The sequence below is a fragment of the Anser anser genome (genome assembly GCF_964211835.1).
Source record: "Anser anser genome assembly, chromosome: 4".
Lineage (NCBI taxonomy): Eukaryota > Metazoa > Chordata > Aves > Anseriformes > Anatidae > Anser > Anser anser.
The window spans coordinates 43,196,189-43,221,241 of record NC_139724.1 but is presented as its reverse complement, the minus strand read 5'-3'; the positions used below and the strand labels follow the sequence as shown (position 1 = coordinate 43,221,241).

The following is a 25,053-nucleotide window of genomic DNA, read 5'->3' as shown; positions in this document are numbered from 1 at the left end:
AACCATTTTTATGACCCAGTTTTCCTCTGTCAGGCAAATTTCCTGGTAGACTGGGCAGGCATTGCTCAGCTCTCCAGAGCTTCCAGCTGCCCGAGGAAGGCTTGCTGTCCATTGAGAGCAGGTCTTCCTTACACCCGAGGTGTGTGACACCACTCACCACATCCCCACCAAGTTTTCTGTCAAGGCTTACTTACAGCCATTGCTGATGAGTCACACCTTCACCATGGGCTGAAGGCTTAAATGAAGACATACAACAGAGCAGAAAACAATTAACACAGGCAAAAGCAGAAGACTTTCTAGGCCAGGAGCAGAAAGTTGAGCCATCCTGTAACAGAAAACAAGCACAAACAAGCTCCTCTTCCTACAAGTGTTTTACTTTTGAGAGAGGACTTTCTCTGCTTCAAACTACTGACAAAGATATAAAACCTGGAAATATTTTCTGTTTTGCAAAACAAAGTCCTGTTAAGGAGGCCAGGGAAGGAACATAAAATATATTTTGAAGATCTGAAATCAAAACCATGTGGGGACTGATGGAAAAATACTGCAGACAGAGGTTAACAACGAGGAAATCTCAGGAAGGTTCATGTCATACTTTTTTGCTATTTATTCCTTACAAATGAAACAGTTTCCTTCCCTGTGAACAGGCTGCCCCTAGTCTCCACAGGCTTGGAATTTGCAGAAATTAGGAGCTGAAGATCTAAACAACCAGTGAAGAGGACCTACTACTAATGATGGCTCCAATTTCACAGGAAATGCAGTGGGTATGGGGTTCAGGTGGAGGCCCATTAATAGGAACAATGGGACCAGCTTCTTACAGGTGATTACCCAGTGTAGTGATGGTTAAAATACCTGAAGTGCTTGGGGGTAGAGGGAAGGGAGGAATTCTGCTCCGCTGCTGGATGTCTTGTTTGCTGATATACTTCCTCTGTAAGGGCTGTGGGAGATTAAAAACCTTCCAAATAGTGCAAGAAAGATATTGCTGCCAATTTGTTTAACCTTGTGTATTTCATGAGAATGAGGGGAAGAACCAGCAACTCCTCAGCATGCTCCAGCTGGGCATGTTATGGGGCACATTATTTGAAGGAGCCAAAAAATTGTTCTTACAGTTCAAACCCTTTACGCTCACCACAGAGCACTGATCATATTAGATTTCTAACTAAAATGTAATCAAATTAGCATCATTGAAATGCAAAAACATAATAAGGAGATTGTCTTAGCAGAGCCTTTCTATCCCTTAATTAACCATTGCTATCATTAAATTAAAAGCTTCTGAGATCATCCTTACAAGACATACCACTGAAGTTAAGCAGTACCCACATCTCATTACTTAGCTATCCAAAAATGAGATATGTACACAGTTTATGTCATCTTTCCATGGATGGCTCAGAAGGAATTAGAGCCATTCACTTTCCATTCCATGGCTCGTTTCTACTTGGGAAGCAAGGATTTGTTGCCAGGAATGTTTTTAGGAGCTTAGACACTATTGTCATTTCATTAAAATTGTTCCTAGATTTCCTAGCTGTTTTTCAGTGTGTAATGGGACATGCATGCTGCTCACTTCTGCACATGACCTGATGCTTCTGCAGATATCTCAGAATGTGAAAGGAAGGAGAAAGCCACCATTGTTAATGTTAGTCTCATTTTGCTATCCACACCAGGACTACTGCTCCTTAAAATTAATATTTGTCTGCTGAAGATATGCATGCTACTTATGTGCCATGGCAAAGAACAGCATGGCAAAGTCCACATCCATCAGGACATCTTTGTCTTTGTTTCAGACCATGAAATCAGTGAGAGTGAATTGCTTTCATGTTCCTATGCCTTTGAGCCAGTGGAACTACAGTCAAACACTTTTTAGGTGTTAGAGCACAGATCTCTGTGCTCACAGGTCTCCTTTTGCCTTCAGCATATCTGCCTTGCATAGATTTATCTTCCTCCCCCTTCTTTCTTTCAGGATCTTAATCTGAAACATCATGTGTTTGCCCCAAATTCTGCCTTATTTTATACGTCCTTGCACAGATGTTCAGAGTGACAAAGCTAGTGTATGACATCAGAGTTTATTCTACAGCAATTCGTCTTTCTGCATTAACCGTGTGATAAACTATGGAAGAAAGAGGGGCCTCCTTTCCAGTTCTCTTATCTATGGACTGTCGTAAATATTATCGGCAAACTGGTGACCCACTTCCTCCAGTTTCGCATGATAACTTCACTGGATTTGTTTAAACAAACTTGTGTCCCAGTTCTCTACTACACTAACCTATTTGTTGTGGAATCACTGCTACTCTTGGTAAATCATATATTTTACAAGAAGACCTATACCAGATGTTTAAGGTCAGATTTGGTTCCACGTCCCTGTCAATGATCAGTTTGCCATACTAATGAATAAGGGGAAAGTTTGCTGCAGTGAACGAAGGACTTATGTGTAGATATGCAACAGAAGCGAAAAGAAAGAGAGGAATTAGAACATGAGTTTCACTGAAATACACTTAACTTTGGCCAGACTGGGTTAATATTTGTTTTAAAAAATATACAAAAAAATGATCTCTTTTTTGTTATCAAGGCTAACATAATATATACAGTCACACCTCTTATTTGTCATTGCTTTCTTTGTGTCCCTGCATTTTCAGCAAAATCAAGTTGTTTAAAAGATTATATGTAATAATGCTGAAATGCTTCAGATGAACTTATATGTAATAATGCTGAAATGCTTCAGATGAACACACTGGCTTAATATATTTCAAATGTGGCCTATTCAAGTTGTTTTGTACCATGGATCTCAAAACTTTAAAGAGTTCCAAATTTACATTACATGCCTCATGTTCTTTAGCAAGCAAGACAACTACTGCATTAACTACTTCCTGCATCAGATAACCCTCTTTGCTCTAAAACCTGCAATCTGGCCCACCCTAAATGCTCTCATCTCTTTGCTGAAGGAAGAATTACAAATGCTATAGACTCTGGAAGTATACATTACCTTCCTCAGGCTGCTAGCATTCAACCACTATTCTCCCCAGCTTCCTGCTTGCCCTAGGAAGCTTGTCTTTTGAGTAGGAGAACACCATGAACCAAATACCAGCCAGATGCTCCAACAAAATTACCAGTTTCAGACTTTAAAACCATGCTCTCATTTCTGTCATCTAAAACCAGGCCTCCATGATGCTGTGAGAAATATGAAAAAACATCACCTGAAGACAAAAGTCAGACTCACAGAACACTGGGTGGGACGGTAGCCATACCTCAATCCAGAACAGTGACCGATCAACTATTCCTTACCAGCCCCACTGCTAAACCTAAGAGAAGGAATTTCTGCTTTTCCCGTTTCCTGTCCCAGTACAATATCAACATGCTTTGCTGAAGGACGGGGAAAGCCACCAGTTCTGCCTCTCCCTTCCCTTTTCCTCCCGACTCCAGAGGCTGCTTTTCCCTTGCTGCTCTTATCAGTTCCCAGGCCCCACCCTGCTGAGATGGAAGGACCCTTCCCTACTGCTTTTCTTGGAGAACCTTTTTAACAGTAAAATTCCCTTGCAGCTCCCCATGACTCACAGACTGTGCCTTCTTAGTGCTGGGGTCACTCAGCTAATTCTCTACTGAAGGGTGATGGAAACGTTTTTCCAAAATGCAGCTTCTTTTCTAACTCATGCCTTCCCTCTTCTGATACTCATCAGTCCCACCTGTGCAACATTTCTTCACAGAAGGCAGCCACGCTTTTGTCCCATTTGATCTGCTGAACAACATAAAATATGTTAAAAAAGAAAAAAGAAAAAAAAAAGAAAAACCTGCAAATACCTGAAAAGCTTTTTTCTGGGGAATTCTTGATCTGAACTATTTCATTGGAAGTGGATCATGTTAATGAAGCAATAAATAGAAACTTAAAGAAAACACAAAATTTGGAAAAAGCAAACATGGAATATGAATTAGCTGGCAGTAAAGTAAATGTTATAAGTTTCATTTACACTAGCAGGCTGTTTTAATTCCAGTTTTGTGCACTGAGTCAAATACTAAATCCAGGTACCCAGTCAACCTCTCTTTTAAAATTCTGGCTAATGTACACTTTCTGACTGAACATTTTATAAATAATATATGCTGTCTTATTTTAATAAAATTTTCTTAAATGGCTTTGAGAGCTAATGTCTGTGTCTGTCTTGGTATTCAGCATGGAAAATGAGAAGAGGGAGGAATGGTGAAACAAGCACAGAAAATGTAAATTTACAAAATAAACACCCTTCCCCTCAAGACAGCATATTGAAAGTGGGGAGTCCTTTTTCACTATCTTAACTCAGGAGCAAGGAAGCATTCAGATAACTATAATTTTCCACAGAAATTAAGCCCAGACCTTTCCCAGGGCAATGCAAGTTGGACTCAGAGACCCAACCTTTCAGGAAACTCTGGGTCTGATTGGGTCTGTATCAGCTTCTTGTAGGGGGATTTCTACGTGGTGCTGTGACTGCCATCGCCCCCTCACATGTGTGGCTATGCAACGTCCCCCTCCTTGGGGCAGGAGGGAGAGGAGATGGGAGGTTGGTAATGGGAAAAGGCATATTCTGTGCTTCTCACTCTAAACCAGTCACTTCTTTGTACGAAATTCAATGGGATATCTTGCCCAGTGCTGCTTTAGAACATGTACTGCCTGCCTGTGTTTTAAGCTATGAAAAATGGACAATGGCTGAAACTGTGAGGCTTTGATTTTTGTTTTATTGGTCTGCGCACTGTACACCTGCAGCATAAATGTAACTTTTTATTGGAGATGGAAGGCATCCATATGAATTCCTGCAAACAGAGTAGCATATAACAAAAATAAGACTCTCTTGGGCTTTTGCCAAAATAATTGGAAATCTCAATTTATAACAATTTTAAAACCCAGTACCAACTGGCAGCTACTGTTTTTAGGGGATTCATTTTGGTTATGGCAACAAATAATTATGTTTCTTTTAAGGCAATAACAAATAGTAGTTTTAATCTGAGATGGTATAAGGCAAAAAAACCTTGCACCAAAATATCTGTTACTACAGCCTCTTGTGAACAAAGCCAACTGTTCCTACACAGTTGTTCCTATGCAGACACCACTTTGAGGTTTTTTTTTTGTTTGTTTTTTAACTTTTCAAGTTAAATGTCATTGAGAATCAGTACAATTGTCTTATAAACACAGCAGATCATATGCATGTTCTCTCAGAGCTTTACATTTAAAATGAAAATTTAACTCTTGTCCATCAATGCCAGTGGCAGAGATTAATATTCTGTATGGGAGGAATTTGCATAAAGAAAATATTGTCCCAAGATCAGATCACTAGATACTCCTCTCCAGCTCCAGAAATAAAAAAAAAAAAAAAGAAAAAAAAAAGAGTGAAACCGTGAAAATAAGAATTAATTAAGAATATGGGATGTAGCATAAATTGCTACATCAGCATTTTCTGCAACAGCTCGATACTCTTTGCCAGGCTGAATTCTCCTCTCTACCACATGGGTCATTTGGTTCTAACCCCCCCCAGCGATGAGAACAGATGTGAGGAACTGCGGTATCAAGCGAAACCACCGTGTGGATGGCCAGCACAAAACCCTGCTGTGGGTTCTCCTTTCTTCATTTTAGTCAGCACCATTGGAAGCAGTGGTAAAGCAAGAACAAAGGCTTCTGAATCAGCCCGGAAAGCTGTCCTTAAAGGGCTTCTCTTGAAAGACTACCAACAAAACAGACTCGCTCTGAGCTCCATTATTGACAATACAGTAGGAGAAGATCATCGAGGTCTTGTCAGATCACATTCAAACCTTCTGAAGTTACTAAATATTTTTTTGTTGTTGTTGCTTTGCACCAGCTGTAACATGGGATGTGTTTGATATAATTTCTAGTTTTCTCAAGTCAGTAATTCTGATATACCACGGGAAAGAGCAAACTGTATGAGTGTATTGCACTCCCCTTTGATCTGAGAGGTGATTGATGAGTCTGACTGATGATATCAGTAAAAGGAAAAGTATTTTGAAGGGAATGAGAGACATGCATGCTCACCAGTGCCAGCAGTCAATCCATTTTACCCAGAGAGGGAGGTAAGCACACATCTTTGAACATTTTTAACAGTATCTTAGAAGCTTGTTTTTTCATATGTACAGCTTTCATGTCTATTTGCTTACATATATGCAGAAATCATGTAAGTACTTACACATGAATGCAGCAAATGTAAAACCAGTTTGATGAAAGGGTTATACAAAGGATAGGGATTTCTGTGTCAGAGAGATTTCTGACACATTCAGGAGATACAGTGAGTGTAAATAGCAGAAGAATTAGTAGGTTGAAGTAAAAAAGAAGGCAATAGGAGACAGGAAAGATTCATACAAGTATGGGATAACTGATCCCGTGGCTATTCAATTGTAGGCTTTTCAATAACGTCTAGTTTCTCAACAGGGTAATATTTCACAATTTGCCAACTAACTACAGTAACTATGTTCTGGAAAAAAAAAATAAAAAAGGAATCTCAATGATTTTGAGGCTAAAAAAGTTAATACTTTGTTTTTCAAAGAAGTTGTCATTTATTTTTTTCGGACCTCCATAGGTTAATTAGTTCACAGGCAGAGTTGAAAAATGATGGCTTGCACTAGTGAATGTTTTGAGTTTGAAGGAGCTAGAGAGACTGCATGAAGTAAAATATTGGCATGCAGATCACCTGCCTTTCATTACAGGGGCTGGATATGAGCCTGATGAGAAAGCGAGGGGACTAGTTCCAATGTACTACGAACTGATGGCTGCGAGGAATGGCAATCCAAAAAAATGGGAGGGGACTGAATCCAAATGACATGAATTACATTTGTTGAAAGGGTGCAGAGGAATGGAAATAAACTATTGCAGCTGCATGTACTTCTGATGTAGACTAAGAGATGGGAAGAGGAAGAGGAAAAGGAAACAAAAAGTACAGCTGTTGCAGTGGCAGCTACTGAGTCAATAAAGAAGGGAGCCATGAAGCTGTTCTGTGAGCAGCAATCATCCCAGAGCAAAGGGACAAGAGTCAGCACAGGAGCTCCTCAGACAGAGGACAGCAATACAACACTGAATCACATTTCTGTCTCCTGGGTGAATTCACTCACAGTTTGCTGGCTCATAAAACACGGTGTTTCCCAGTTTAAGTTCTTCAGAGGGATGACTGTATATGTTACAGAGGTTTTTAAAAGACAAGTTGAAGTTAAATATCAGAAAAAGCATATAGAGATTCACCACAGTGAAGGAATGGAATTAATAACATTCCAGAGAAGAATGATATTGAAAATGTACCACCCTCATCGGCATTTCACACAATCACATCTGTAGGCAATCTCTTGTGGGCTGTGAAGGTTTTTTTTTGTGATCCCAATTTAAATGATCTCCTGTGGTTGATTTTATGCACTACTTTAGGACCATAATTAATCATTTTCTTGGACCAAATACTGGATGTTTAGCTAAATATATGCCCTAGAACTTGGAAACAATATGCCTAAAAACTTTGGGCATTGGGATAAATATTTCATCAACTACATCAAAGATTAGAGACCTTTTCAGACTCTTTGCCAGTCTCCCTAATAAATCAAAATGGACACATGACATATACAAGTGTATCTCTGCATCAAAAAAAATGAGTTTAAAAAATTTGCAAGCACATACTCCAACAGTTGAAACTTCAAGGAACTGTATGGTCATTAAACAAACTCTTTGCTTCAGCTTATTGTGGTGGAGTAGATGTTTTCCACCTGAGAAAGCGTCATGAGGCACTGTAATACTAAAGAAAGTAATAGTAGAAAATCTGGGAAGCTATTGGGAAACAGGCAGCTAGGAAAATTTACAAACTTCACAGAAGAGTGACTGAGTGTTCTTATGAGTTCATCTGAGATTCCACAATCACAACATCAAACCTTTCACCTTATGTGTGTAGTAAATGGGCTACACCTGCTAGGCAAAATACATTCTGACCAGGAGAAGAGATGGTTTGGGGAAATGCATTTTTTGTTGTCATTTATGTTTTAATAAAACCTTTTTTTTTTTTGCTTTACAAAGACCATTTGTTGAAATACAGATGATACATCATGATAAGACCCTGAAAGCTATTGTTTATTATCTCTCTGTACTAAAACAAAGTTTTCAATGCTCCTCAAGCTGTTTCTATCTTTTCCTTGTTTGGTTTTGTTTTCTGAGTGCCTTATCCAAGACTTGCCTTTTAACTTTCCTCAGGGAAATAAATCTCACAGAGCAGTTTTCACAAAATTCTTGCAACCGTGAACTCGGAATGTTTAACCAAGTATCTACACGAAATTTAACTGAAAGCATGAAATGAAGCTAATGTTCCCATGATGTTTTATGAACCAGAAGAATCATACAATCACTAAAGAAATGCTTGGCACTGTGGATGTCAGTGAACCTGAAAGAATTAACAGGACTCCAGTGGCACGTCAACATTGAGCAGAGCTGCAGGCCCAAAAGGAGACAAAGAAAGAAAGCAATGGAAGAGGAAGGAACCCCACTGATAGAAGCAGCATTGAAGACCCTCAGCTCCTTTTCTCTTTCTCTGTATTTGCATGTACCCCAGGCTAATTTTACCATGGACATGCAATAAAGTCTTTTTAAAGGAAAGAAACATTGGCCTCAATCTTAGGTCTACTCCCAGTACTGGGGTTAAATGCTGTTGCACTTAGTGATATAGGGACTCTCCTCAAGAAGAGTCAGCACAGGGATTGGCATCACTGGCATAACTTATTTGCTTGTGGGTAGCAGTCTGAGTCTGCACTGGTAAATATGTACAAGTGTGGCAGAAGTTTCAGTGAGGGCCTTTGTTCCAGATCTGGATAACAAAATGACTTTGTGGCATCCCAGGGATACAACTAACAAAACTATTGTTTCTCTTTTATTTCTGTGCTATTGCTTTAATTAGGAAACCTCAGAGGTTAATGTAATGAACTAAACATCTGAAAGATAAAGGTACAGTTAAATCTGAATGTCCTTGATATGAGTGCTTTGATGTAAGGTTTAGTTCAGCTGTGAGATATAAGTGTTGAAACTGGGGTAGGATGGCTTATGTCTGTCAAGTCCCTTACCATAGCTGAAAAGAGTGATTTGAACAGTCTGTTGTTAAAAAGTCTGAGGCAGATGTTACTTTTACCACCACAGTCAAAGCAAGGGTCCTCAGTGTTTGACTTTCAAAATCCCCACTAAGTTCCTTACAGAGACGTAAAATGGTTTGTTTACTAAATGTGTAATTTTACAAAACTTGTGAGGTCCAGAATGAAATGTCTGATTCTCTGCAATCTCCGGTGGGACATATATTTCCTTAATCTCTTTAAGAACATACATCCTTCAGCCCAACACCCAGTGCTATATTTATAATCTAAGAAGACAGTAAAGATCCTTTTTCTTTTTGTTATCATTTTTCCTATAGTTATCTGAAATAGTTTCAAATTTTTCCATTTTATTCTTGTGAAAACATGGAATTGGTAGTGAAACTCAGCTTCCTGATACATTTGTTTTTGAATGCCTAAATATATTCATACTTACTTGCTGCTTTTTTTTGTCTCAAAAGATTTCAAAGGTGTTTTCAAACCTCATATACAAAAGACTCACTTCACCAGTCACAAAAGATTGATCATCACTCAGCAGCAGAAAGCTGTAAAACTAAACACTGCAGAACAGTTTATGTCAAGAAATACAAGTAGAGGTTTCCCTGAAATCCATGTTCAATTAGTAGATTTTTGTTTCCTCAGCAGTCCAATCAGTCAGTCACATCTTTGCGTACCAGAAATCAAAAATGGAATAGCAGCTCTGTAGCAACATCAGGAAACAATGCAGTTAAATGCATCTATTTTCTCTATTTAAATTTCTACGTAGTGAGATAATAGTGATTAATTCATGTCAAAATCTGAGTGAAAGAATACAGCCAGACTCCAAGCAGGGAAAGGCACTATGTTTCCAAAAAAGTATAGCGTGAACCTCCTAATGTGAAGCAGCATTTAAAAGTCATGGAGGAGACTGTACCCACCGAAGCTGAACAGGGGTTCAGCTCTGGAAGTAAATGGTAGTATTTCAGTAAAGCATAATCTAATTCTAGTTATTTTTAAATACATTTCTAGGTTTGCTAACACTGGATTAATTGGATTTGCATCTCTTATGACAGTTCTGCATTTAACTCAGTGACATTTGTTTGAAACTTAATTAAAATAATTGTAAAAAACATGCTTTTTTATCTGATGCATTACATTTGCCAACTATTCCATTCCTATTTGTCTAATGTCAAACAGAAGTTTAAAGACATGAATGGCAGCCCCATGAGACACAGTCTGTCACCCAGAAGGTGCCCATATCATTCTTACCGCAGTAATCATTAGCCTCATTTTTAGAATCACTGCAGTTGTCTGAGATCTGAACCTAAACTCAGCAGACAGTCTGAAAGAATCAACAGCTGAGAAACACGTTACTACAGCATTAGCTAGTCATCATCAATCCACAAATACCACTGTAATGTCACCTGCTGATTGCCCAAATCTGACACTGAACTGACATAAACCAACTTACCTGTGGGTCAAATGTACGGCAGTCTGCGCTGTGACACAAGGTGAGCTAGGAACAGTAGCACAGGGAGAAGGGGGGGGGCACAAATCTGGGATGAGGAGTCACCTTGTCTAGACAGGGCAGGTCTAGTTCTCCCTGAAATGGGAAGTGGAAAACAGTTTAAAACAAGAACAAGAAAGGGAGGAAAAAAATGGCAGAATATTTTCCAGCTGAAAAACCTGAGATGCTGAGTATAACTTTTGAGAAGGACTTGGATTTTCTGTTCCATTGCTTCAGCACAAAAGATCCCCTTCAGGTCAGAAATTTTGTTTCTTTCAAACTATTATACACATTTTTGCATGTTCTTGTAGAATTTGTACATAACTGTGCAAATAAATTGGTACACATGCCAAATAATACTCTTACACATGCATAAAGTAACAAGCAGATTCAGATTTCTAAAGAGGTGCTACGGTGGCTCCCTAATATCAAGGCCTTCCCTGAAATATTCTTTCACCAGCTATGATTCGCAGCATTGTTTACATCCATAAAAAGAACAGGAATACCTGTTATGAAGTGCACTGTACATTCCTTACTCCTTAGAAACCAGTATTAAATGAAAGCTTTTCCACTGATTCTAGGAAAAAAAAAAAAAAGGAAAAGACATTTCTGTTAAATAAATAAGTAGAAGAAAAGAAATTCTGTAGTAGCATAAGCAAAATAGCAAAATAGCAAAAGATACACTTAATAAGAAGGATCAGTTATTTTGTGTATAAATATTGTGTGACTTGCATATAAGAGAGGATAAGTGTAAGAAAATCTATATCCTTCAGTTAGTGCACCAATCAGTAATTAGTACATTTTTTAAAGTTAATTCAACCCCTTGATTCAGTTCCCTGAAATAAATGGAAATAGATGACTACCACCAGGTAGATTTTTTGTGTTTATGAAAATAACAAAAAGATGACTTCTGTGTATTATAGGGAAGCCAGAGAATCAAATACACATCCAAAATGATCTGAAATCTTTCTTAATATATCTCATTATCTTGGTGCTCAGGAAACTCTGAGGTTAGTCTTAAAATATTGCAGGAACTTTTTTTTTCCTGAACAACATACCTTTTCTGACTCCTTTCCAGTGTCACTCTTCATCTCACTTCGAAAGTGAGATCCTGTTTGTACATTTTTCAATTATTTTTTTTTAATGTGTATTATTTGCAGAGAAAAATGCATTATGCCTGCTGTCTACTTTACTTGGAATAAAATAGACAGAAATAGTTCAGGGCTGGAGTAACTGGTCAGACCCATGAATGTATATTTTATTCAGAAACTGTCAGAGATAAGCAAGGAGTCTGTAAAGAACATCAGTGTTCACAAACCATCCATCCTATATTTCCACTGCACTAATGAAAGGCCAGGTCCTGGTGTGCAGTGAGCTTCCCAGAAGCAGCTGCAGTCAAGGCCTACATCTACAGAAGAACACCTTAGACCTTCTGCCACACCATCCAAAAAAACAACCCAACCAAAACAACCATAAAACAAGAAATGTTTTTGTGCACCAATTCTTACAGCCTGTAGTCACATTAAAAGTGTCAAATTTTCAAAAGCACACTAGGTGAACTCAGTTTTGGTTTCAGCAGTATATCATGAAGCCCACTTAAATGTCGCATCCTGCACAAGTGCCAGCAGAGAAGCACGGGGTTATTTTGCTGACTGATGTTTTTCCTTTTTTTTTTTTAATTTTACCCCAGAGGGGAGCTCTGGGACCTCCCATCTCTGCTTTCTGATGGTCTCCCAGTAATGCTGCTGGAGGCCTTTTCAGGGAGGCCGAGTTGGGGGCAGCACGGGTAGCATTGCTAAGGTCCTCGCTTTCCCTATTGCTAGGAACCATTGTGAGGGCTCTGTTGGGTTGCTAGCACTGAGTTGATGTTCCCTGGCAGAACAAAAGTAGATTTCTGAAAGTCTGTTCATGGGAGTTACTGGTATGTTATCTGGTTCTGTTAGTATATCTAAAGCATATCAATACATGTGAACGCCTGCCAGTGTGTTATTCATCTCACTCTGTATGGTTTTTATTGACATCTGGTCATAAAAATGTTGTACTTCCACTAGTCAATATAACCTTACTGTTCATAAAATATACATGTTCAGGGTTGTATGAGAAGTCCAGCTAGCCCCTGATAGAGCCCCATACTAAATGCTTAAGAAGGAGTATCCAGACAAGTCCAGCACACAGTGATAGTTCCTTAGAAAGACAGTTTCATTTTGTCCTCCAGTTCTTGTGTCTGCTATATTCTGATACAGCTGCTGAAGGAGATACATAATTCATAATGGAGACCTCCAAACATTCAGACAGAGAGCAAGATAATGCCAGTAAAAGCCACTCTTTAAAATACTGATGTAGTGCTCAATATTATGACATGCTTAGAGACACCGCAGTGTTCATCCTCCCCGATTGGCAGAATTTCAGTAGCAGTTTAATGCAGAATATCACACTAAGTAAGTGAAAACCCCAACACTCTGTATTTACACGTACCTTTAACTGAAGCACTTGAAACCTGAAAGGAAACATGGGTTTTGGAAGCATTTGAAACCTGAAAGGAGACATGGATTTTGGAAAAATAACTTTTTGAAAAAGAACATGGTCTCGCAGTTGCTGTGATCTTTTTTGACAGACTGTGAGCAAAATGTATTTTAAGAATCTTTACATTGAGTTCTAACCACAGCAACTTTTGGTACTATTCCAAATATATTTTCCCTTTCTAGAAGTGAAAAATTTTATTTCTACTACACATGGCAAACAGAAGAGTTCAGAAAACATCACTGAGGAACCTCCTGTTGACGGAATCACGGCAATTTTTATAGCCGAGCTTACATTTACAAGCAGGAGTATCACAGGGGTCACAGCCCTGCTTCATGTCATGTGGCAACCGAACAAAGTTGAACACACACAGGGAGACACTGAGGTGGCCAGCTGGCATGGGGGGGTAAGTGCTGCAAAATCATTTTGCCCACCCACATAGACAGTGCTTTAAAACCAGTAAATAGAAATGCAACAGTAGTTTTATAGAAAGGCCAGACCATAAATAATTAATCCATTGGATAAATACATTTACATCAAACAGAAAGGCAGAAGCCACAAGCCAAACTTTACCTTATAGAAATTTTTTTGAGCACGTGCTGTTTCCAAATATCATTTATACAAAACATACAATTCTGAAATTACCCAAACCTTTTGTTGCTTCATGCAACCAGCTACAGTAGTAGAAACCTTTGTTAGGAGGCATGCTGTATGTTCAATATACAAGTATCTTTGCACCATGGAAACAACTACAATTCATGTCACCGTTTCCCTCAAGACGCAACTCATTCTCCAGTATTTCATTTAATGTGGTAAACATGATAATGAGCATTTTAGCAAATGTGAAAGTTGCCCGTGTTGCTCACTTTGGTAACTGTATAGCAGATTTATGGGAATTTACAGCACAATACAGGAAGATACTAGGTAGTATACTGTACTCTCCTTTATTTCCAAGAATATCGCTATGTAACTGTATCTGTTGGAGAGGGCCGTATAATTCTTCTTCATTATTAAATTAAAAAAAATCTTAATTTTACACTTTAAAATTAAAATATACATCCATCATTTGCATTGACCTTATTGGAAGGTAGGTAGATAGCTTATAAATATCAGAGCTCAAAGTAAATCAGTTAATAAAATATATTCAAAGGGTGTTTTGCCACTTAATTATAAAAATAACGCTCAAGTTTAATATCACCAAGGACAATTACGGGAGGTCTAATTCTTAAAGTACAGTTAAACCATAGAATAATACTTTCACTTTTATGAAGAAGATAATTTCAATAATTTGAACTTTATGCTGTGTACAGATGACTTTTCCCTTTCCTTTCCTACACAACTTCTATGTTTCTTTGCAGACAGCTACATTTCACTAGGTTGAGATCAAAGATGAGGAAGGGGCAAGCATTGATCCTTCTATACTGATCAGATCAGAGCTGAAACAGGAAAAAGTTTAACTAAATTGTTTCCCATAAACTAGGGAAAGGTAATCAAAGCCAATATACCATTGTTCTTCTAATCCATGCCTAAGGAAGTTACATGGTTCACAAATCAAATTACTGGGGCAGCATGGGCCCCAGGAGGAGACAGGCAAAGATGCAAAGTGGAATTAAGGATTCAAATATCAGCACATACCAATAAATCCAATTTGTTCCTTATTCACATGCTTTGAGATTGATACATTAAAAAAAAAATGTGGTTCACTGTATGACTGTATGAACTAATTCCCCTATGCATTTCCACTTTTTTTTTATGGCAATTTTCTGAGAAGTCGTACAAAAAAAAAAAAAAAAAAAAAAGCAAACAACAAAAAAAAGTGTAGCAACAACAATAACAAAATTTAAAAATCAAGTTGTTTTGGAGAGAAAACTTTATTAGCCTACCCTTATTACACAGCTTTACAGAAAAAGGTAAACAACTCTTAATGTAGTATAAAACTAGCCTTTATTGGCAGCAAGATAACATCAAAGCTAAGAATTTATTGGCATTCAATAAAAGACTATACAGTTATGAGACAGCAAGAATAGTCACCATCATATTGAATGGGAAAAATATATTCTGCTAGAGCTATGAAAGAGAACTGCAAGTTTCAGAACATGATCCAACCTGTACCAAATCAGGGAATGAGGAAAATCCAAAATTTCTTGAGTCCTACAGAACACTTTTCACTGTTGACACAAGGGAACAGGCAGTATTTGATCCCAATCCGATTGACACTCCAGACACCACACAGCTGATACAAGAATAGAAAAACGTCTGCATTTTGTGCGTGCTTTAGAGACCAGTCTCACTGGCTCTGTGCTGCACTGTTTTCTGCAGCTGCTCAATAAATCCTGCTCATCAGATTTGCTGCATATTGCTTACTCAGAGCCTCCTGGGATTTTAAAATAACTCTGCACAAAGAACTGAAGTTTGACTCTCCTAAATCCCAGGTCGAGTCAGGCAGACTGCCAGCTACTTGTAATTTTGATTAGAAAATAACAGAAATAATAAAAGGGGAACCACATACAGTTCTTTTGCATGCCCCCCCTTTTCTTTTTTTTTTTTCCCCTGTGTGTGTGGGAGAGAGAGAGAGAGAGAACAAATGAATTTTCAGGTTCTGTATGAGGTTTAGGCACGACATCACATAGGTTCTTATTTCATCTTTTCTTAGTTTTCACCTGGTTTCACTAGAATTCCTAAAGCTATACTTCATACATTTGCTCACTTACACTTTATCTCTTTTAAATCACAGGTATGGTTTCATTCTTGGCAAGCTCCACACAGCTACTGAAGCATGTTAGCAATTAGGGAAGTTCACTGTTTGGCTGCAAGAAATAAGAGTTGCAGATCTCCACATCAGATGAAAATGGATCGCTATTGTAGCTGACAGTTGGCTCTCCAGAAACATTTTCCCACTGGGTATTTTGTCACAGCATATTGCTAAGAAAGTCTTATACAGGAGCAGGAGACTGTCATTGATTACAGTCACCGGTCCTTCATGAAAAATCACCAGTAGCTTCATAGACAGCTCTGAAGTGAAAGGACACATTGACAAATAATAATCAAATAATAGCTTTCACATCCCTTTCCTGAGCTTTCTCTCTTGGGACCTTTACCTTGACTTCTTCCTCTGTCTCACACCCTTCTTCATCAAGACCTTGGATTTTGTCCACTGCACCCCTGTGAGAGGACCCCTCTCCTTCTAATTTTACACCACATGTAAAAAAACAGGGTTACACCTGCTTTACAGCTAGAGTAAGAGTTTCTTCCTCATTAACATATATCAGATATAATTAAAGTTTTCAACAATATGGGAAACTAATGTGAATGGGATCCATATGTTTAACATAAAACTCAGTGTTTTGTTTACATATTTCATTAATTAAGGCACTTCATTTTTTTCTTAACTTCCGTTAGGCTATTTTGATAATCATCATGCACGATACCTATTATTTATTTGTTTTTATATAAAAATTAAATTATTATGTGTAATCAAGTTGGAGGTTTTCTGTGCAGGAGATTCACATTACAGGAGAATGATAAATATTAAAAATCTCTATGTTTTTTCAAGGAGGACATAAATTACCTCATAATAATTCTACCAATATTACTAGTGATTTCAGAATGAATAATGAAAAAACTAAATCCCCTACCAGTGATATGATTTTCAAAAGTAATCTATTCACAGAAACATGGTAGGTTGAATAACACAAGAAGACCATTAGGAATAGAAAATCTTTAAGAGAACTAATGAAGAGGGACATTTACAATTTATATTTCAACATGAGTAGGTATTTCACAAAATAACATTCATAATTATAAAAGCAAATCCAGTTTCCTTCTTCAAATTAAAATGTTTGATGCTTAATACAAATATCTGTTTGCTGCTACAGAATCACAGAATGTCTGAGATTGGAAGGGACCTCTAAAGATCATCTACTCCAAACCCCCTGCCAGGCAGGATCACCTAGAGTACATTGCGCAGAATGGCATCCAGGTGGCTTTTGAATATATCCAGAGAAGGAGACTCCACAACCTCTCTGGGTAATTGGTTGCAGTGCTCTGTCACCCTCACAGAAAAGAAATGCCCTCTTATATTCAGACAAAATTTCCTGTGCTTCAGTTTGTGCCCATTGCCTCTTGTCCTGTCACTGGGCATAACTGAAAAGATACTGCCTCCATACTCTTGACACCTTCCCTTCAGATATTTATACACACTGATGAGATCTTCCCTCAAGCTTCTTCCTTCCAGGCAAAACAGGCCCAATCCTATCAGCCTGTCCACATACGACAGGTGCTCCAGTCCCCTAATCACCTTAGTAGCAAATTGTTTTTTTGTTTGTTTGGTTGGTTGGTTTGGTTTTCCTTTTTTTTTTTTTTGGTGCTGATTGTGAAATGCAACAAATTATACATCTCAAGCAAAGGCTCTTACAGTACACACGGTTAAAGACATATTTGTTGGTAACATTTTCCTATTCTAGTAGTTAAAATACAGCTTTATACCTGGGCTGCCTTGTACTTTCTGTCATACCAAGTTATTTCAAGTTCAACACGTCCATCCTTTTAATAGTCATCATGGAGAAAACCAACAGGTCACAAAAGTGACTTCTCCTGTAGTATGAAATTTCATGTAGACTTGCAATAAGCTCTGAGCTCATGGGGCTGTGACCTCACTCAGGAAGTTCATAATTTCTAGCATGAGGGCTACAAGCTCCTCCATCTCAAGACCAACCCCAGAAACAGCCACATCCATAGAAACTAAAAGAAAGGGCAGTTTTGCAGCTCAGATAGCTACCATTATGCAAAAACACTTCATAGGAAGATTCTTAATAGTAATACATAGTGGGATTGTTACGTGTGAACATACTGGCATTTTATTCCTACTGAGTTGTTGTGTGTTTTTTTTTTAATTTTTTTTTCCATTAAAAAGTAGACACCTTCAAATAGAAGATGTTTTACCACCAGGAATGAATATCAGTCCTGGATTTAGGATACCCTGAGCTCTTTTTACCAGTTTAAATCTGCCTTGATACCATTTTAAATAACAACTTCTCTTTCAGTTCTCTCTGTAAGATGAAAATAGTAGCCCCATATGTCAAAAAGAGATAAATGTCTTAATATTCTCCAGGTACGTAGTTGGTACATTGACGAATGTTCTAAAAGAGACCAAAAGCAAATGTGCAATTCCACATTTAATTCAAGCCTTAAAGATGTGAAAGAGCTCTGTGATGAATAATGAAAAGCAAGACGAAGCAGTAGGAAACTGCCTAGAGTATGTGTGAACTTGTAGTTAAAAACTGTACCTTAATGCAAAAGGCAGATGAATTAGAACTGCAAATCCACTTATTGTTAGCACTCCTAACTTCAGAGAACCTTGTAGATTAATGTTCTTTTAATGTATTTCCAAGTAATGATGTACAAGCCTATATATACATATATATAAAAGCACTGAATGAACAATAGGTCAAGTCTCTGATTCAGGAAAAACTGTATAGCAACCATAGGAAATGAAAACTGGGTAAGAAATGTCTTGTACTGGAAACTAGTTTCAAAATAATCATCAGTTTATTAATAAGAATCTAATGAAAAGGAGAGATTTTGCTTTCTAAATTAAAATTGAAATGTTCTTTATGAAAAACAAACAACAACAACAAAAAAAAAACACCACCCAACTATTATCGCAATCAGGCTGAAAAGTGATTTTTTTAAGTTTTACAGTAAAGTCATACACTGTTGCCTTCAGTGTTCAGAGAAAAACTTCACAGGTGCCTGAATATTTCTGTAGATCACACTTCTTTGGGTTGGGAGAGTGCCTGGGTTCACATCTCTACAGCTGGTGAAATTTTCTCACCATTGACACAAAGACACATGATGCCACATGTCTTCACATGTGCAGACAGCCGAGGACATCTCCTGCACCTGGGGAGGCAGTGGCATGGGTGGGTACTGCACATTGGTGGTGCCAGGCAGGGCTCCCTGGAGCCAGCAGCATGCATGCAGGTGGCATGAGCCACCAGCAGCATAGCATCACTGGGATGTCTGTGATAACTTGTAAAAAAAAAAAAAATGGAAAAAATAGAGCACACTATGGTCCAGGTATATACTCACTCTTTTCTTTTAAAGGTCTCCTCAAAAGCTACCTGCTCTGCTCCATCCGTCTCCTCACAGATACCAGATTTTTCTACATAACAGAATGCGCATTAGAACGATGCTTCAGCTGCTGTTAATTCAGCTCAGTTAATTCAAAGCCCCAACAAAGGAAAGGAACAAAGGGTAAAACAAATAAAAATAATGAATCGGTTGCTCAGTTGGTGTAATTGCACCAGCTTCAATAGAACTACACTAATTTTCAGCAGCCGCAGTTTTGGCTCTTTTATTTATTTATTTATTTATTTACTTTACCTCCTGTTCTTAATTTCCTACCCTCCCATTTGTTTGCTATTTTCATTCATTTGGAGCATTTGGAGTGTAAACCCCTTGAGGAATGACCTTTTTTTTGTTTCTTTTTTTTTTCTTTTTCTCCTTCAAATCCATGCAAGGTTAGGTTAGTTCCATTATATGATAGGTAGGACAGACAGGGTAGGTATAGGGACAGTATAGAACTAGGAAAACAATAAACAAACAAACAAACAAAAAACAAACAAACAAAATCTAAATCTGTCTCCATGTATAATTTTCTACCTTCATCAGCCAATGATGATGATGATCTTACTATTTGAGTAAGATCAGGGTGGACAACAAGAAAAGTGCTGCCATAAGACTCTGTTGCCTTACCTACTCCTAGTGACAGGACACACTTAAAAAATACCAGTTCAATGCACTCTTCCATTTCAGAGATGTTTCCTACCTGTCAAAAGAGGGAGCTTTGAAAGAACTGCTAGCTTTTTTTTATTATTATTATTATTTTTAGCTGGTGCACATTCTTTGGTGATCTTTTCTTCTTGTATTTGTTCTCTTGGCAAACTAGCCAAAGGTATAAATCAGCCAATCATAACTTACTGAAAACTTTTCATAGAGAAGACCCTAATTCAAGTTCTCATGTTTAAATCTGTTGAACTGCAAAATAATCAAAATGGTACAGATTAAAGCCACAAACAGATAAGGAGATGAACTGAAATACAGTATAGCACCTTCACTTCTGTAACAGTTCCCCAGAGTCCTCACTACTTGTTTGCAATCAAAAAATATATTACTAATGATTTATTATGATCATCCTGTGACAGAGCTCATAAAAATTGTTAATAAATCAATCTATGCTTGAAAATTCTTTCTGAATAGCTTAGGTGAGGTGACAAAAATATTTAGCATTCTCATTTTTCTCAGGAATTTTATTACTTTAGATATCACAGAACTAGGTATCATTAAGTACTGTATAACTAGCACTGCAAATTATTAGCTTATTTAATATGCTTGAATGTGGAATTAGTTTTAGCATTTTTTGGAAAAAAACAATCCATAAAAGAGTAACAATACAGTCAGTTCTTTCAGTACCAATTGCACAAAATGTTTACTACTAGACTACAAAGGACATAAAGCCTGCAATGTTGTAATGAAAATACAATTACATCTTTCCTGTTCCCAAAGGGTAAAAAGGCTTTTCTGATACAAAATGTGCCTGTAGCTGGCTTGCCAGTCCATGTGCAGCAAGGGGCAATTCAGCAGACAATCTTATTCACAGTGGTACAAAGTTTCATTTTTAGGTCCTGGCTAAAAATTTAATTCTCTTTTTGCAGATAAAACGTAGATTACAAAGACAGTTCTTGCTTTTTACCTTCACTCTGTCTGGCAATTTTCATTTATACTCCTCAGATGTATTTATGAGGAACTGATACAGAAATCTGCCAGCATATAACACAAAGCAGTGTTTTACTTTCCCCATACCTCCATCTTCTCTGTTCTCAGGGTGCTTCCACAAATGAAGTAGAAATTTCAGGTTAGAATCTGTTAAAATATTTCAAAATATGAGTTGCTACCTTGGAGTTGTATTACGTGTTCAAAAACATGATAAAGAGATTATATATTCATCTTCTAACAATGGATAAGGATGATGTCTTGAACTACAATTCAGATCAAAGTAATAACATTTAATGGTTTCTGTAGCAGAAGTTGCAATCTTCCTCTATAAATCCAATTTATTATTGGAATTCAGTGGTATTCAGTTCTATTAATGAAATGTTAAATACAGACAACTAAGCATTCCTACATTTCAGTCCTAAAGCTAGACTTATTAGGCAAACCTGCTCATAACTTTTCAAAAGAATATAAATTCTGTTAAGTGAAAATACCAACACGTCCCTGTACAAAAAATAAAAATAGAAAATGAAAAAATGCAGATTTAAAAGAACTCTAAATCACTGCATCACCCATATTCAAAGATTTTGGCTACAGCTATTTTTGCAAACCATATTCATATAAATATGACGTACATTTTCCCACTAGGTTTCCGTTTCCTTACATAGAAATGTCACTGTGAGATATAATTTACTGAATATCATCCTGCTAATTTATAATGATGTGGCACTGTAGGAGGAAGAAAGGGTAAAAGACTGTTTTGTGGAAGAAAGACTCAATGACAAGGAATCTGGTGCAACAGTGTTTTATAAGAGGAATCATATGTCAGAAAATAGGTTATTTGAACCGTAGGTATGAATTAGATTTTTGACAGAAGAGTATTACTGTTATTTTTCACTTGCATCAGTTTTTTCTAAGAATTTGCACTAGAACTTGCGGATGATGTAAGAAGCATGAAATAACGCAAAATTCACCCCATCTCATACAGATCAAAAACCACAGAATTCCCCCTGAAATTAAGCTGGCACTCATGTTAGGATTTAATAAGGACAGCAGGTCAGAGACCAAGCTGAAGACGGAAGTTAAAATGGAAGTTGTAAAATTTGGTCTGGGACTATTACAGAGCCAGTCGTTAACAAGTTTACTCCAGCAGTAAATCAGAAGTCTAATAGCAAAGGGACTCACAAGCTCAGTGTTGTCTTTAGTATTGTTCTTGGATTTCAAGAGCTTTCATCTGAAAGTCTTTAGGATAGATGAATTTGTTCAAACAAAACCTACAGGGATTCGATTTTTTACTATCAGACAGGAAGAAGAGTTTAATTTCTTCAGTACAGACTTTATCCAGTTTATGATTCCTCTGAAATTCTTTTGTATACACACATTTATATATATATATAGTGTGAGAACTCTTTCCATGAGACTAGATATAAACCTCTTTTACCAATAATTCATTAAAATTTATAATAGCTTCACACTGTAAATATGTGTATTAAAATGTTCCTAAAAATAACTGAGTTTATTACTGACATAAAAATGACTATCAGTTTTCAAAATTTATTTCTCTTATCTCAGTTATTTTGTGTTGGAGAGTTTTGCATGCATTTCTAACATTAGCAGTCATGAAAGTCTTAGTCTTAAAATCCCTGGTGAGACAGACTTTTCCTTGGATGAAGCCCACCTGAATGAAAATAGACAGATCTGGTCAATCAGGAGACAGGAAACCTAGGAGTTGATGGCTTTATTAGTTTTGATTTTTTTTTTCTTCTGCTTGTCTTCTGCTTTTGTACTAAACCTTTCAAAAACTGTATTATTCTGATTGTCATTAAAAACTCAGCCATTAAGTTCATCTTGGAACAACTTACGCAAGGCCTCTAAATAAGGTTGACTGTATGGAAAATACATTTTTTATTGCATTTCATATTTATTTTTAGTTTTTCATCAGTCATAACACAAGTCATAAAGAAAACTAAAAAGCCTATAAACCCCACATATATGCAATGTTTTCTCTTCTTTTCAATTAACAACTTGGATTTTACATCAATAATAAAATGGACTTTACTAAGCAGTGTATATAGATGACTCTTCAGCTTAAGCACATGTTATGAGGTGTTTTTTCCATTTCTAGCTGTAAAAATAAATTTTAATAATAATAAAAATATGAATAAATTTTAATATTCCAATATCAGTATCATTAATTTCAAAACCACACTAATTTAACGAGAGGCTACAGAGTTTATTTGTAAGTTATTAATCAGCAGAAGCATTTTTCCTATGATATACTTATTTTTAAATGTTTCTAAGATCTGTGAAGCAAAAAACAAGAACTGAAAAATAATTTGCTCTAGATAATGTATTATAATATAAATTCCTATCACACATAAAAAACACTACACTTATAGTTCACAATGTGTATTTTGCAATTATTAATTCTTGCTGTCATTATTAATTATTTTCTGCTGTCAGGTAAGAACTAAAGTTATCAATTAAGGTAAAATAAGAACTCATTCCATTAGACTCAATCTGATCACACAATTAGCACTCATTTATAGACTCTTCCATTAATGGTGTCACTTCATTTATAGACTTACTATTGTGAGGGGAAATAAAGGTCCCAGATTGTTTCAGTCCTATATAAAGTACAAATTGCAATTCCAGGTGTAGTGATAATGCCATTTGTAGTGAAGTTATGTGGTGGGAAAAAAAAAAAAATCATTATAACTACACCACGTATTTTCATTAGCCTTTCTAATACAGCTGAGTTATTGATATTTCTATGCACCTTCATCAGGCAAGGCAGGAGTCTCTGGATGTTGAAGTTTTCTAACATTTTAGGGAAGAAACTTAATTATATTCCTGTATTGATGTAATTGTGGAAACCCAAAGTGTATCTTTAGAGCCAATCTACTATGAATATATGTCTGAAGTGCCTCCAGTGCAAAATAAAAACAATTATTCTGTAAAGTAAATGTTATGTTATTGTAGTACATACTATATTCCTTGTCTTGCTAACAGCTTAAAACAGATTACTCATGAAGAGACAGGTTTTTTTTTTGTTTGTTTGTTTGTTTTTTTTATGTATAAATTCTTATTGCTCAATGACACTGAGTAAAACAAAGATGGAAAACTGAAAACGTTTAGGTCCCCTATTGGCCTTTCCTATATGTAGAGCCCTTTTCCATTTGTGTACCTACCAGGCACTGCATGAATTTGGCCCATTTTAGGGGTTTAAATGGGTACGAGGACATTATAAATACATATAAGTAACAGTTTGCCTTTAAATGTCTTTTGTCCAGACTGTATTTCTTGCAGCAAGAAGGAATACCTGCAAATCACCACTATGCAGCAACTATGGACATTTCAATCCCATTTAGCTTTTTTAGAAGGAATAATAGATCGCTGAACTTCAAGGGGTAGATTTTGTTGCACGATAGCACTGCAAAGAAGAGAATTAAAAATATATTCTGCTGGTACAAGAGTCTCATCTGAACAAATATTTAAAACTTCAGAATTTTGAAACTAAAGCTCATAATCCTCCTATTTATAACCTATATGAAACAATGTAGTGCTTCACATAGAATATAAATCAGAATTTCATCAGAAATCAATATGCTTTTGAAAATTATGTTGAAAAGGGATGAATGAAGCAAATGAAAAACACACAGGAAAAAGATATTTTTGAACTCTCAATACATTTTTTAAAAATTACAAAAAAAAAACAGCTTTAAGACTTCTACAATAAAAAAAAAAAAGAAACATCTGAAAATATGCTTTTTTCTTCTCTTTCAGATGGAATGTGAAAAACCCTTCAACAAATAAGTCTGCATTTGTACAACAGTTTCAAATTACAAACTGCATTCCCTAAGTATTACAGAAAACCATTGTATTTGGTGGCAGTATTAAATTATTATTATTTTTTTTATTGGCCTAGGATGTGTACTAGTCAAAGCAGAACTATTTGGTCAACCACACAGAAAGGACTGTTTACCCATGATTAATACAGAACATGTTAATCATGGGTGAGCAGTATGTGTAGACAGATAAGGGACTGATTGCAAACCCCAGGTTTACCTCCAGGATCTGTAAATTGTCTTCAGTTAACCACACAAACATTTCCTCAAAGCACAAGGAGGTGGAAAGACAGATCATCCCTGAATAATAAACAACCCAGCTTTTGAAAGAAGCTCCTCAGATTTAAAGCTGTTTCTGCCACC

At 36.8% G+C, this 25,053-nt stretch overlaps 1 protein-coding gene across 1 annotated transcript in view; it reads right to left on the bottom strand.

Annotated features, from left to right (window-relative positions):
• Nucleotides 1-418: 418 nt before the first annotated feature.
• Nucleotides 419-25,053, bottom strand: part of LOC310899500 (uncharacterized protein) — a 208,434-nt gene continuing 183,799 nt past the window's right edge. Inside the window, exons 26-27 of the mRNA XM_083835898.1 lie at nt 20,933-20,992; nt 419-11,126 (exon numbers count right to left, since the gene is read on the bottom strand). The gene's annotated coding sequence lies outside the window, so the exon portion shown is untranslated. The remainder of the gene's footprint in view (nt 11,127-20,932; nt 20,993-25,053) is intronic.